This window comes from Hordeum vulgare, chromosome 6H, assembly GCF_904849725.1.
Source record: "Hordeum vulgare subsp. vulgare chromosome 6H, MorexV3_pseudomolecules_assembly, whole genome shotgun sequence".
NCBI lineage: Eukaryota > Viridiplantae > Streptophyta > Magnoliopsida > Poales > Poaceae > Hordeum > Hordeum vulgare.
In genome coordinates this window covers 232,643,602-232,658,744 of record NC_058523.1, presented here as the reverse complement: position 1 = coordinate 232,658,744, position 15,143 = coordinate 232,643,602, and the positions used below count along the sequence as shown (strand labels likewise).

Genomic DNA, 15,143 nt, shown 5'->3' with positions numbered 1-15,143 from the left:
TTGAGCCCTCCTTTGCCTTCTTCAAGTTAGTCGGAATTGACACAGACCGAAGAGAAGCAATAAATGCTTTGTAGGCCGAAGATAATGCTTCATAGGAAACATAATTTCCAATGTCATTAGGGTATCCTATTGTTGCTCGAGTAGTTTTCCTCAAAGCAATTGGCCTATCAATTGACCCTTCAGTAGCAACTGACCCTTGTCCCATCAGAGGGGATGAAAATTGCATCAGTACTACCTTGTTGCTCCATCAATGGCTGATCTAGTTGCTCACTGTGATTGCCATACCATCATCTCACTTATGTGAATACACCATTAGCTGCTCCTCTTGCTCTCCTATCCACCTCGGCACACTACCAATTTGAGCTGGTGCAACACCATCACCTCGCTTCCAGGAATACACCTTTAGCTACTCCTATTGCTCTACCGTTGAAAGCACATATGCTCCCTTGGTGGTTTTGATAATTCATGATCGACAACATACATTGTCTCTTGGACTAATGCTTTTACCTAGTATATTTTGGATATAGTCCACAGAAAGCATTGGCTAAAGGATTATGAGTAGAAACCCCTTGATGCAAGGAAAGGAATGGGATTGGTCAAGCTTCAAGCAAGAGGACTCTACATTTTGTATTTGTGAGCAATCACTTTTCAGTCCATAGGAAAGGCCAATACTATTAAAAGGGGTGAGGTATTTATGATGAATTGGTTGCTCAAGTGATTAGAGATGGCCGCCAAAAATACTCAGCATTTCTCTCATAAAATCTCTGTCCAAAGCCTACATATCAAAATCGGTGCCACCAAGAATTCCATTTCAGCCCTACCTACTTTTCAGTGACAGAACCTTTGCCAAACCCTAATCTCTCGGTACCACCAACCTTCATATCGGTGCCACCGAATGTCGGTGACCAACTTTCTAGTCTATTGATTTCAAGAATCAGAAATTCCAAGTTTTGAAATCGGTCTCACCGAGAATTGGAAACTGTCCTAGGTCACCAAATCGGCACCATCGAGATTAATATACTGGTCTCACCGAGAATTCAGAAGTTGCCACATTTAGTGCAACTTGGTACCACCGATTTTGGTGTCACCGACTTGGGCAATAATGTTGTAACGGTTGGATTTTGGGAGATGCCTATATATACCCCTCCACCAACTCTCATTCGCGGAGGAAGCACTCAGAACACACATACACTTAACAGATTCATTTTTCTGAAAGAGAGCCACCTACTCATGTGTTGACATCAAGATATTCCAATCCATCCATTAGAAACTTGATCTCTAGCCTCCCCAAGTTGCTTTCCACCAAATCAATCTCTCCTACCCATGCCAAATCTGTGAGAGAGTGATTGAGTGTTGAGGAGACTATCTTTTGAAGCACAAGAGCAAGGAGTTCATCGTTCTACCGCATCTATTACCTTTTGAAGGGTGGTGCCTGTTAGGAAAGCAACTTATCTATATTGAAGGCCCAAGGGACATATATATATTACACATGACTTGAGGTGCAAGGAAAGTAAACATAGACTAATAAGGACTCCTAGACTAATACTAATAGACTAATAAGGACTCCTAGACTAATACTAATACTTCCTAACACCCTCCCTCAAATGCAAAGCGTATGCAATAGTATTGCATTTGAAGAAGTGTAATACTAAAAAAAATGACAATCCAAATCCGCGTCTTGAGAGTGTCGTCGTAGCATGAAGAGTCTTCAAAACTTGTCGAGTCGCCGAAGGAGATAACGAAGAGATGGCACATCAGAGGTAGACACCGCATCACTTGAAGATACAAGATAAGTATCAAGAGAAGATGGGTTATCAAAAGAAGATGGCGCATCAAGAAAAAAAAAAGCATTGTGCAGAAAATCGTAGTCCACGACAACCGTCGGCGAAAGAAGCCCGGCGGATAAGGCATGATGGACGTAGATCGACAATGCAAAAGAAGTCCAGAAAATCCTATAGAAAACAACAAGGGCACATAGGCCACAAAAGTTGCATAGAAAGGATCAGGACCAAAGAAAAGGCCGACGGACAAAGGTATGGTGGACTCGCATGACGTGATAACACAAAACATCGACGGATTTGGTGGACGCAGCGGAAAATGTAAAAAAAAACTAGACTAGGGATGATGGCAGCGGAAGAGAAAAAATAATATCATGGCGAAGGGAATAGCAGTAGCACGCGAGCTGGACGTGCGGGAACAGAGCATGCAATCGGGAGCTAAGCAGCACACGCCACGACAAGGTAGCATGCAGCAGCAAGCAGCACGTGTGTAGCAGAGGCAGCGGTGGCCAATAGGAGCACCATGTAGCAACAGGAGGGGAGCAACACGCATGCAGATGGATGTGCAGGAACAGAGCAGCAGCCAGCCAGGAGGAGCACACGCGGGCGGGGTAGCAGTGAGGAAACGCGGGACACAGGAAGCCGGCGGCCAGGGACGACTGGCCAACAGTGGAGGTCGCCGGAGCTCCGGTCGGAGGGAAGCAGTGGGGTCCGCGACCTGGAATTTGACGGCGGCGTACATCCTGGAGGGAGTAGCGGCCAGTGCAGGCACCCGATCCAGGAGCCATGCGGGGCGACGCTACAGGAGGCATCGGGAGCCAGCAGCATGCACGGTTGTTGGAGGAAGGCAGCAGCGCTTTGCCCGTGTCTGTATCGATCTGGCAGAAACAACACAGGATCTAGCGTTGACCAGGAGACCACGATCTAGCAGAAAATCTGAAGCAGCAGCCGGTGTGGACAGCGGCGGCTGCGGGATCGAGCTTTGACCAGGAGGCCTGATCTGGCAGAAACCCGAAGCAGCTGCAGGTCGATCTGGCAGAAACCCGAAGCAGCTGCAGGTGTGGACGACGGCGGCTGCGTGACGACGGGATCTGACTGCCAGCAAAGATCACGGGAGCAGCACCAGCAGTAGCACGAAACCCCGACGGGAACCAGCGGAGAATCAGCAGCAGCACGTCAGGAGCGGGTGCGCGTCCAGTCGGCGATGCGGGAGACGAGGCAGCGCGAGACGGGAGAAGACGAGATCGACCCAGAACAGATCGACCGAGGAAGAAAAAAAAGTTGGATCGTAAAGACGAGTTGCAGCGTCCGGAGACCTGAACCTAGGCTCTAATACCATGTTAGGAAAGCAACTTATCTATATTGAAGGCCCAAGGGGCATATATATATTACACATGACTTGAGGTGCAAGGAAAGTAAACATAGACTAATAAGGACTCCTAGACTAATACTAATAGACTAATAAGGACTCCTAGACTAATACTAATACTTCCTACCAGTGCCTCCTAGATTGGTTAGGTGTCGCTTGGGAGCCTCCTACGTGTTGTGCAGTTGAACCAAAAAATTTGTACAGGCGAGGAGATCGCCTACTTCGTGAAGATCTACCCCGAATGAGGCTAGTCCTTCGTGGACGTAAGCCATGGTGGAATAGACAAGGCCGCATATTCATAGACTCCTGTGGATGGACGTAAGCCATGGTGGACGTAAGCCATGGTGGACGTAAGCCATGTCTTTACTTTCCGCTGCCATATATGTTGACTAGCATGTGTAGGATGCACAAGACATGTTAGAATTACTAAAATCTGCCAACCATTAAAATTGGAAAAGACTAGGATTTAATTTGTGCAAGTAGTCTATTCACACACACCCCTCTAGAATCCCTTCTAGTGATCCAACAATTGGTACCAGAGCTTTGGTCTCCATAGCCTTGGTTTAATCACCATTGAAGGAAGATGGATGTGTCTAGTTTGGGGAATCTTAGTTGCAAAGTGCATATGTTCTCAATGGAGAGTATTATAAACAATGGAAAGGTGAAATGCTTGATATTTCAATGAATTCCATTTGCGCAAGTATGTTGAATATCCCTATGTGCCTCCCATTGATCCCTTACATCCTTCTCATGATGATGAAGTTAATATGCTTGGTAACCATAAAACTGTTAATCTCATCATTAGAGGACTACCAAGAAATGTGCTTAATCAAATGAAGAACTTCAAATGTGCTTATATCATGTGGAAAGATTCGGAGAAAAGATATCGCGACTACTCATTAAAAAATCTTGATATCCTTTTCCAAAAATCCATTACCTTTCACAAAATGAAGCCAAATATTCTAATTTTGATAAATGTCTATTTGAGCTTCATGACCTCATGCGTGCTAAAGGAGATGTCATCACCATTAATAATATCATTCTTGAAGCCATTCGCATGCATAAACATGAACATTGTCATAGTCAAATTTCTGATGAAATTCTTGATTCTTATGACGAGGATATTCCCTCTGACGATCACAATGTGGAGCATGGCTACTACGATGAAGACAAAGAGCTTGACATCAAGTATGAGAAGACCATGAGGAGCCTAAGTCTTATGGCAAACCTTAGAGACTACATGACCAAAGGAAAGGAGTGGATACTTGACAATGGATGCACCGATCACATGACCGAAGATAAAGACATGTTTCATGAGATCACACCAAACCATGGACCACGAAGGTATGTGACATTTGGTGACAACTCCAAGGGGTAAGGTACTTGGTCTCGGTAAGGTGGTCATATCTCATGATAGTTCCATTCAAAATGACATGCTTGTTGAATCCCTTGGCTACAATCTTCTTTACGTATCTAGATTAGCAGATTTTGGTTTCAATGTGCTATTTACGGAGGTTGATTGCCTCGATGGAAATTCTTATGGTTTAGTCATTATTGATGATTTTTCCAGGTTTACGTGGGTATTCTTTCTTGATGATAAGTCGCGGGTACAAAAGATCTTCAAGAACTTCGCTTGGAAAACCGAAAATCAGTTTGAAGTGAAGATCAAGAAAGTCCGAAGCGACAACGGATCGGAGTTCAAGAAAACTAATGTGGATACTTTTCTTGACGAAGAGGGCATCTCACATGAGTTCTCGGCGACGTACACACCTCAACAAAATGGAGTTGTTGAGAGGAAGAACCGGACTCTCATAGAGATGGCCAGAACGATGCTTGACGAATACAAGATGCCAAGACACTTTTGGGCAGAAGCCGTGGAAACAGCTTGTCATGCCACGAACCGACTCTACTTACACAAGCTTCTTGGTAAAACGGCATACGAGCTGCTCACCGGTAACAAACCCCAAGTTGGATAATTTCAAGTATTCGGCTCAGAGTGCTACATTCTTGAGAAACATCGTCGTTCTAAATTTGCTCATGAAGGTTTCCTACTTGATTACGGATCAAACTCTCACACTTACCGTGTCTACAACAACTACACTCGACAATTTGAAGAGACAGTAAATGTGAAGTTTGATGAATCTAACGGTTCGCAAGTCGAACAATTGCCAAATGATGTAGGAGATAACGAACCTTTGGAAGCCATCCAAGATCTACCTATCGGCAAGATTCGTCCCTTGGAGATGAAGGAAAGTACTTCATCAACTCAAGTGGAAGCCCCTACCTCGCGTCAAGGCGAACCACAAAACAACATGGAGGCATACACAAGCGGTACACAACATGATGAAGAGGAGAAAGAAGTACATCGTGATGATCCACCTCAACCTTCCTCACCACCACCTCAAGGAGATGACACTATCAACGACAACGAAGAAAAGATGGTGAGGAAGCTCCACCATCAAACAAGAAAAAGCTGTCACGAGTTCGAGCAAGAGTGGACAAGGATCATCCGCAGAATCAAATCTTCGGTGACATACAAACCGGGAGAATCACTCGCTCTAAAACTCGTTTAGCTAACTTTTGTGAGCATTACTCATTTCTCTCTAGCATTGAGCCTATGAAGGTTGAAGAAGCACTTCAAGACCTGGAATGGGCGGATGCGATGAACGAAGAGCTACACAACTTCGAGATGAATGAAGTTTGGACACTCGTGGAAAAGCCCAAGGACGAGCACAACATCATTGGTACAAAATGGGTGTTTAAGAACAAGCAAGATGAAGATGGTCAAGTTGTACGCAACAAGGCACGTCTCGTAGCCCAAGGATATATGCAAGTCGAAGGTATGGACTACGATGAGATCTAAAAGCCCCCATTGCTAGACTTGAAGCCATTCGCATTCTTCTCGCTTATGCCAATCACCGTGATTTTACTCTTTACCAAATGGATATCAAAAGTGCTTTTTTAAACGGTGAAATTGAGGAGGAAGTTTATGTCAAACAACCTCCCGGCTTTGTGAACCCTAAAAAACCTAATCATGATTACAAACTTCGTAAAGCTCTATATGGTCTTAAACAAGCACCTCGAGCTTGGTACAAATGTCTAACGAAGTTTCTCATTGAAAAGGGTTTTGAGATTGGTAAAATTGATGCAACCTTATTCACTAGAAGAGTTAATGGTGAACTATTTGTGTGCCAAATATATGTGGATGATATTATCTTTGGTTCTACTAACCCACATTTTAGTGAGAAATTTGGAAGGTTGATGTTAGAAAAGTATGAGATGTCCATGATGTGTGAGCTGAAATTCTTCCTTGGTTTGCAAATCAAACAAATGAGAGAAGGTACATTTATCTCTCAAACCAAGTACACCAAGAACTTGATCAAGAAGTTCAACATGCAAGAATGCAAAGGTATGAGAACTCTCATGCCTACTAGTGGACATGTTGACAAACCAGATGATCAAAAGGTTTATCGATAAATGATCGGTTCATTGCTATATCTATGTTCCTCCCGTCCCGATATCATGTTGAGTGTTTGCATGTATGCCCAATATCAAACGGCACCTAAAGAATGTCATCTAAAGGCTGTGAAAAGAATAGTGAGATACTTGATACATACACCAAACTTTGGCATATGGTATCCCAAGGGATCTACTTTTAATCTTGTTGGCTATTCCAACTCGGACTATGCCGGAGACAAGGTTGATAGAAAATCCACCTTGTATACATGTCAATTTCTTGGGAGATCTCTTGTGTCTTGGTCATTCAAGAAACAAAACTTGGTATCTTTATCTACTGCCGAAGCAAAATACATTGCCGCCGGATCATGATATGCGCAATTACTATGGATGACGCAAACTCTGAAGGATTATGGCATCCATGTGAGACATGTTCCATTACTATGTGACAATGAAAGTGCTATCAAAATTGCCTATAATCCCGTACAACATTCTTAAACTAAGCATATTCAAGTGCGACATCATTTCATTCGTGATCATGTTGGTAAAGGAGATATTAATCTCAAGCATGTTCGTACCAACAAACAATTGGATATATCTTCACCAAACCACTTGATGAAAAGGTGTTTTGTCATTTGAGGAGTGAGTTGAACATCATTGATGCTTCAAACTTGAGCTAGACTCACTCGGATGCATGTAAGGGCATGAGCTTACTTGATTATTCCATGATGCTAATGATACGACGCTATCTTATATCTTCGAAAACTATGCTCCCTTGTACTGCATCTAACCTTTTGTAAATACTCGAAAGAACTACACTTCACAAGATTGCAATCAACTCACATCGAAAGCAATCTTGTCATGGCCAAGTATCAACAACCCTGTCTTCGGAGATGAAGGAAGAAGACAACAAAATCATATCCTTGACACCTATATGATGATTATGTTCACTCTTGTCATTTGGATATATTATGTTCTTCCTTGCATGACTAACCAATGTAGGTGAAAAGTGAACCAAAACGACAAGGATAGCTCCCAACTCAAGATGACCTTCATCAACCTTGAGCATCCACAACAAGTTCACCTACATGCCACGTCATCAACATCATTCGAAGGTATGTACTCATATCCTTGATAAAGCTTTACACCAAGTCATGAGGTAAAGCAACTCAAGTGATATAAAGACATCAAAATGCTTAATCGAAAAATGCCAACCCCATTTTGCGCTTAACGATGAGTATGACCTATGATCAAGCATTCTTGCTTGACTCGTCAAATCAATATACTCTAATATAGGTGACCTAGTCACCGCCCAACATCTAGATGAAGATTCTCGTATGGTTCATAGTTTTCTTGCATGATTTCTTGGAACCATCCAATTCTCATCTATATGTATGTATATATTTCAAAAAAAAGAACTTTTCCCACAAATTGTTCTCAATTTTTCCGTTTTCTTTTTTTTTTTTACGTTTGGAAATTTTCCTTTTCAAAGTTTTTGGATATTTTCTGTCTATTTGAGTTGAGAAGTTGAAATTTTAATTGCAACTCGGTGTCTCCGATCTGGAAAACTTGGTCTAACCGAAATCTCCCAGAGGCCTACTATCATTCTCGGTTCTACCGAACCATATTGCCTCGGTGGCTCCGAATTTTATCACTGCCTATGGTCTGTGTATTTCAAGGAACCCTTATCCATACTCAAGGGGGAGAAAAATTCAAGGAACCCTTATCAAAGAAAGAAGAATCCAAGATCCCTTACTCTCAATGAGCCCTTACCCTCTGACCTTTTTGAAAATTAATGCCAAAGAAGGAGATATATCAAAGCTTCTATATGCTTAACCAAAAGGGCAGATCTACCAAAGGGAAGATCTACCATAGGGAGAGATATATCAAACCTTGCACATGCAGGTGGACAGATACCATTGGGGGAGAAATACAGGAAGTTTTATTTAACTTTTCTTGCCTACCTTGGATTGAACTTGTCTCACCCTGCCTACTCCCAATATCTACATGCTATGATTCAGGGGGAGAAGAAACCTTTCATATTCATACTTAGGGGAGTAAGTTCTAAATATCTTTGGAGACATATCTATCATCAAATCATATTTCTCATATGTTTTCCATATCTTGGTACTTTTGGAGCTCTGCGCATCTTTATAATAGAATACTCTTGTGTTATCTAACATTTGTTTTCCCAAGTGTACTCCTACTTCTAAGATGCTCAAGAACCTCAAGGTAAGTATATGCATCATATCCTTGTCCAAATTGATCTCTTGTCTCTTGCACATATTGTTTGCAAGGGTGAGTCTTGAACATGGAAATCTTTCATTCACATATGTTTGATTCACATGACTGGTCTTGTCCCTTCTACTATGTGTGTGCTCTTGCAGTCCAAAGCAAACATCTCTTAAAAGGGATTGCACACGTTTAGGGGAAGCTTGCATTAGTCATATATCTTTCAAAGCTGTCATCTACCTAGTATATTTATTTGAAGCTTTGATTGTATGTTGTCATCAATTACCAAAAAGGAGGAGATTGAAAGAACATATCAAAGACAACATACATTGTCTATTGGACTAACACTTCTACCTAGTATATTTCAGGTATGGTCCACAGAGAGTATTGGCTAAAGGATTGTGAGGAGAAACCCCTTCATGCAAGGAAAGGAATAGGATTGGCCAAGCTTCAAGCAAGAGGACTGTACATTTTATATTTGTGAGAAATCACTTTTGAGTCCATAGGAAAACCAGTAATATTAAAAGGGGTGAGGTATTTATGATGAATTGGTTGCTCGAGTGCTTAAAGATAGCCACCAAAAATACTCAGCATTTCTCTCACAATATCTCTGTCCAAAGCCTACACATCAAAATCGGTGCCACAAGAATTCCATTTCGGCCCTACCGATTTTTTTGTGACAGAACCTTTGCCAAACCCTAATCTCTCAGTACCACCAACCTTCATATCGGTGCCACCGAATGTCAATGACCAACTTTCTAGTCTATCAATTTCAAGAATCGGAAATTCCAAATTTTGAAATCGGTCTCACCGAGAATTGAAACAGCCCTAGGTCGCCAAATTGGCACCACTGAGATTTATATAACGGTCTCACCGAGAATTAGTACAACTCGGTACCACCGAGATTCATTTCGGTGTCACCGACTTGGGCAATAATGTTGTAACGGTTGGATTTTGGTAGATGCCTATATATACCCCTCCACCACTTCTCATTCGGAGAGGAAGCACTCAAAACACACATACACTTGTCAGATTCATTTTTTTGAGAGAAAGCCACCTACTTATATGTTGAGATCAAGAGATTCCAATCCATCCATTAGAAACTTGATCTCTAGCCTCCCCAAGTTGCTTTCCACCAAATCAATTTCTCCTAACCATGCCAAATCTATGAGAGAGTGATTGAGTGTTGAGGAGACTATCTTTTGAAGCACAAGAGCAGGGAGTTGATCGTTCTACCGCATTTATTGCCTTTTGGAGGGTGGTGCCTCCTAGATTGGTTAGGTGTCGCTTGGGAGCCTCCTACTTCGTGTTGTGGAGTTGGACCAAGAAGTTTGTACAGGCAAGGAGATCGTCTACTTCGTGAAGATCTACCCCGAGTGAGGCTAGTCCTTCGTGGACGGAAGCCATGATGGAATAGACAAGGTCGTTTCTTCGTGGACCCCTTATGGGTGGAGCCCTGTTGGACGTACGATAACACCACCAATCGGAACCACGCCAAAAATAACCGTGTCCATCTTTGCGTTTGATCTTCCTAAACTCTACTCCTTACTTACATGTGCAATGTCTTTACTTTCCGCTGTCATATATGTTGACTAGCATGTGTAGGGTGCACTAGACTTGTTAGAATTGCTAAAATCTGCCAACCACTAAAATTGGAAAAAAGCTAGGATTAAATTTGTGCAAGTAGTCTATTCACCACCCCCCCTTCTAGACATCCCTTCTTGTGATCCAACAGCCATCCACCTCGATACACAACCAACCCGGATGGGAGCACCGCCTGCCTTTAGCTACTCCTCTTGCTCTGCCGTCCACCTTGGTACACAACCGATCTAGGTGGGAGCACCGTCTGCCTGACACAGTATGCCGTCAGTCACAATCGGTCCTTCACTCGAACCACCACTTGGTGGTGTTATTAGTTGCTGCGGCTGCTACTCGCTTCACGTGCCAGAATATCGCCCTCAATTGGTTGTTGCGGCATTGAATCAGCACCACCACAACTACCACGACGCTCCCCCTTGACCTTTCAAGGTAGATTGAGTATGGTCAAGACTTCCAAATAATCCACAAGATCAGTTTTCTCACCATAAAATGGTTTGGATTCCTGAAGGTGGCATCCATGCTCGCAAAGGTCCTTCGTTCAGGACACCCACATTTGTAGCCGCACTGCCCAAAAGAATGTCCAATGAAGATACACTTGACGGCCCATGGATGCAATTTGCCCACAGAGAGCACGTGATTATGTGATTCCTGACAAAGAAGACACAACCAAACAGCTTCACAGGAACCACAAAATCATTCTTTTCCCCTGAGTAACTTGGAAAGGTGATTTCTGATAGAGTATATATAATATAGCCATGTACCCCTTCGTATTTATCCCATTGTATAAGGGGTTTCCTGCATATAGTCAACACCTGTAGATGTATATATATCGGCCTATGGCCTCATGGGAATACAAGTTGCATATTCCTAACATGGTATTAGAGCCTAGGTTCTTTTTTTGCACGCGCAACTCGTGCTCTTCCCGATCCAATCTTCTACACAGCCGCAGCTGTCTCTTCTTCCCGAGTTCTGCTCGATCCCGTGCCCGAGTCCCGCTGGAACTCGAGGCCTCAATCTCAGGCTCTCGTCATAAGGAGAGCAACCCGATCCCGTCGCCACAACCCCGCTAGATCTCGTCGCCGCAATCCCGCCGGATTTCGTCGCCCTGTTCGCAGCCACCAGCTCCTCGTCCGCGCCCTCGCCGGATCTCGTCCGCTCCAACGGCCGTCCACGCCGTCCACGCCGGCAGCCGTTCTGGATCTCGTGGTCTCCTGGTCAACCCCTGCCGGTTCTGGTTTCGCCAGATATCGTAGTCTCCTGGTCAAGCTGGATCTCGTGGTCTCCTATCGCTAGATCCCGTGACTCTCTGTTGATCCCGTGCTGCAGCTGATCCCGTGACTCTCTGTTGGCTGCTCGTGCTGCAGCTGATCCCGTGACTGTTGATCCCTGCTGTAGCTGATCCCGTAACTCTGTTGGCTGCTCGTGCTGCAGCTGATCCCGTGAATCTCTGAGGCTTGTTGACTAAAAAAAATGTCTGCTGCTGGACACCACTTTCGCCTCCATTGTATGCCTACAGGAAACAAAAATGGGGTTGATCTGCTCTGAGTTTGATGATTATACGTATCTCCCATCACGGACCCGATGTTCTCCACAAACGCCCTTACAGCCAAGGTAGCGACATCCTCCGGCACGCCCTGGTGGCTTTCTGTGGTATACGGCCCTCAGGAAGATGCCGACAAGACCGCCTTCCTGCAGGAGCTTCGTGACATACGCACAGACTGCCCAAGGCCTTGGATGTTATGCGGGGACTTCAACCTGACATTGCACGATGAAGATAAGAGCTGCAGAAACTTGCACCGCCGCATGATGGGCAGATTTTGCCGCGTCGTCAACGACCTCGCTCTGAAGGAAATATATCTCAACAGTCAACGATTCACGTGGTCGAACGAACAGTCACCATCAATCCTGGTGCACCTAGACCGCGTGCTCTGCACCTCGGACTGGGAGGATGCGCATGGAAGCTGTCACCTGCGCTCCCTCGCCTCCGTCGTGTCAGATCACTGCCCCCTCCTCCTCGACTGCTCGCCCACGCACGCGGCACACCGGCGCTTCCACTTCGAGGATTATTGGCTCAGGTTGGATGGGTTTCACGACACGGTGGCTGCCGCTTGGGGCTCGGTGCATGACACAGACCCCTTCCGTCGGCTAACCCCTTCCGTCGGCTAATGCTACGGCTCCAAGCCACGGCCCGCAAATTGACGAGCTGGAGCAGCAAATCCAAATGGAACATCCGGGACAAGATGGCCATCTCCAGGGAGCTGATTTCATGCTTTGACAAGGCCCAGGAGGACCGCGTGCTCTCCCCTGCTGAAGGTTGGCTGCGCAAGCAACTTAAGATCACCTATCTTGGGCTCGCTTCCTTGGAGCGCACCATTGTGAGGCAATGCGCAAGAATCGCTTCCCTTAAAGACGGTGACGCCAAGCTTCCCTTAAAGACGGTGACGCCAACACAACGTTCTTCCACCGGCAATGATCTTTTCGCCGGCAAAAGAACCACATATTCAGCCTCACGTGATCGCAGACCAGGAGGGGATGGCACACGCAGCCTTCTCACACTTCAACAAGCTGCTCGACTCCCACGCCCTCCGCGACCACTCGATGGACTTGTCGCAGCTCATTGTACCATGCGACCTGACTGGCCTCGACACACCATTCAGCCACGAGGAGATTTGGGACGCTGTCAAACGCCTCCCAGACCGAAAAGCACCCAGACCCGACGGGTTTACAGCTGAGTTCTTGCGGGCATGCTGGGACATAGTACGGCAGGATTTTCTGGATGCCTTCCAGCAGCTCTTCCACGGCTTCATCAAACTAAATCAGGCCCTCCTGACCCTGCTTCCGAAGCGCGCCGACGCCTGCCAGCTTCGCGACTACCGCCCGATCTGCCTCATACACATTGTGGCAAAGATTTTCGCGAAAGTGATCTCACAGCGTCTTGCCCCAAGACTTGGAGAATTGGCAAGCCGCAACCAGAATGCATTCATCCCAGGGCGGAGTCTCCATGACAACTTCGTCCTCGTCAGGCAATCGATGAAGCAGCTACACCAGCTCACGGCCCCGCGGGTCATGCTTAAACTGGACCCAACGCGGGCTTTCGACTCCCTATCCTGGCCCTTCTTGTTTGAAGTGATCCGCCAATACGGTTTTGGGCCTCGATTTCGGGAGTGGATCGCGATCTTACTCACCAACTCGAGCACCAGGATCATGCTCAATGGAGAGCCAGGGCCGCCTATATGGCACCAATGCGGGCTACGCCAAGGGGACCCCGTGTCACCGCAACTCTTCGTGCTTGTTGTGGACATCCTTGGCCGCCTCATCCACCACGCCCATGATTGTGGCATCCTACGACAGCTGCACCCACGACGGAACATCCCGGCTATCTCACTATACACCGACGACGTCATGCTATTCTGCCATGCCACATCGTACGACATGGAGGCCATCAAGGGCATCCTCGCCCTGTTAGGCAACGCCAGCGTCCTACTAGTCAACTATGCAAAGAGCTCGGCCACCATCATGCATGGAGATCCTGACGCGACCACGATGATCACCCAAATGGGATGCACGGTGGTAGAGCTCCCCATCACCTACCTGGGCATTCCATTAACGTTCAGACGCCCCATGGCCGCTCAGCTCCAGCCACTTGGCGACTCGGTGGCTGCGAGGCTGCCGACATGGAAGGCATGGCTCATGAACAAGGTCGGAAGACTCGCATTGGTCAAATTGGTACTCAACGCTATCCCGGTTCACCAAATGCTGGCATTTGCCACCCCCCCCCCCCCCCCCCCAAAGATAACTCTCAAGCAACTAGAGAAGATCTATAGAGGCTTTCTGTCGACCGGCCGCGTCGTGGCCCTGTTTTGGGGCGACCGCTGGCTACATGGACAGTCTGTGCGCGAATTTGCACCGGTGTTATACAAATGCATACCCAAACGGCGCTTCAAAACGAGAACACCGGCGGAGGGGCTCGCCGTCAACTCATGGACGCGCGACATCCAAGGAGTCATCGAGATGCACGACATTGGACAATATCTGCAACTTTGGCAGGCCATGCAACACATCGCCCTCACGCACGAACCAGACCGAATGATATGGGGATGGACAGTAAGCGGCACATACTCGGCACAATCATGCTACGCCGCGACATTCCACGGCTCCACGTGTTGCCCCTCATGGAAACTGAGGTGGAAGAGTTGGGCGCCGCCTTGCGTCAGCTTCTTCAACTGGTTGGCAGGCAAGGATCGATGTTGGACGACAGAGACGACGGAGCGGCTTGCTCGACGCGGCCTCCCACACCACACCCGATGCCTATTGTGCGACCAAGCCCCGGAGACTATGCAGCACCTACTGTTGGTATGCCCGTTTGCCCGGCAAACATGGCACGACATCCTGGCCTGGACACGCATACGAGCACAACCCCCCACCAGCAAGCAAACCTACACTCATAGACTGGTGGTAGAGGGCTAAGGAACAGATACCCTCGGCGCTGCGCAAAGGCCTGCAATCAATCGCCATGCTCGTCCCGTGGATGATTTGGAAACACCGGAACGAATGCGCCTTCGACGATGCGCGACCCTCAGTAGACACATTAGTGGATAAGATCGGAGATGAGGCCAAGTGTTGGGCACTCGCTGGGGCACAAGGACTACGGGTTGTCCTGCCCACATCCTGGGATGTACACTGACCGGGCGCATGACCCATGTATAACC

At 46.5% G+C, this 15,143-nt stretch overlaps 1 protein-coding gene across 1 annotated transcript in view; it reads right to left on the bottom strand.

The window, feature by feature from the left end:
• The window catches only part of LOC123401162 (ran-binding protein M homolog), a 32,413-nt gene that overhangs the window by 12,474 nt on the left and 4,796 nt on the right, over positions 1-15,143 (bottom strand). The gene's annotated exons all lie outside the window — the stretch shown is intronic.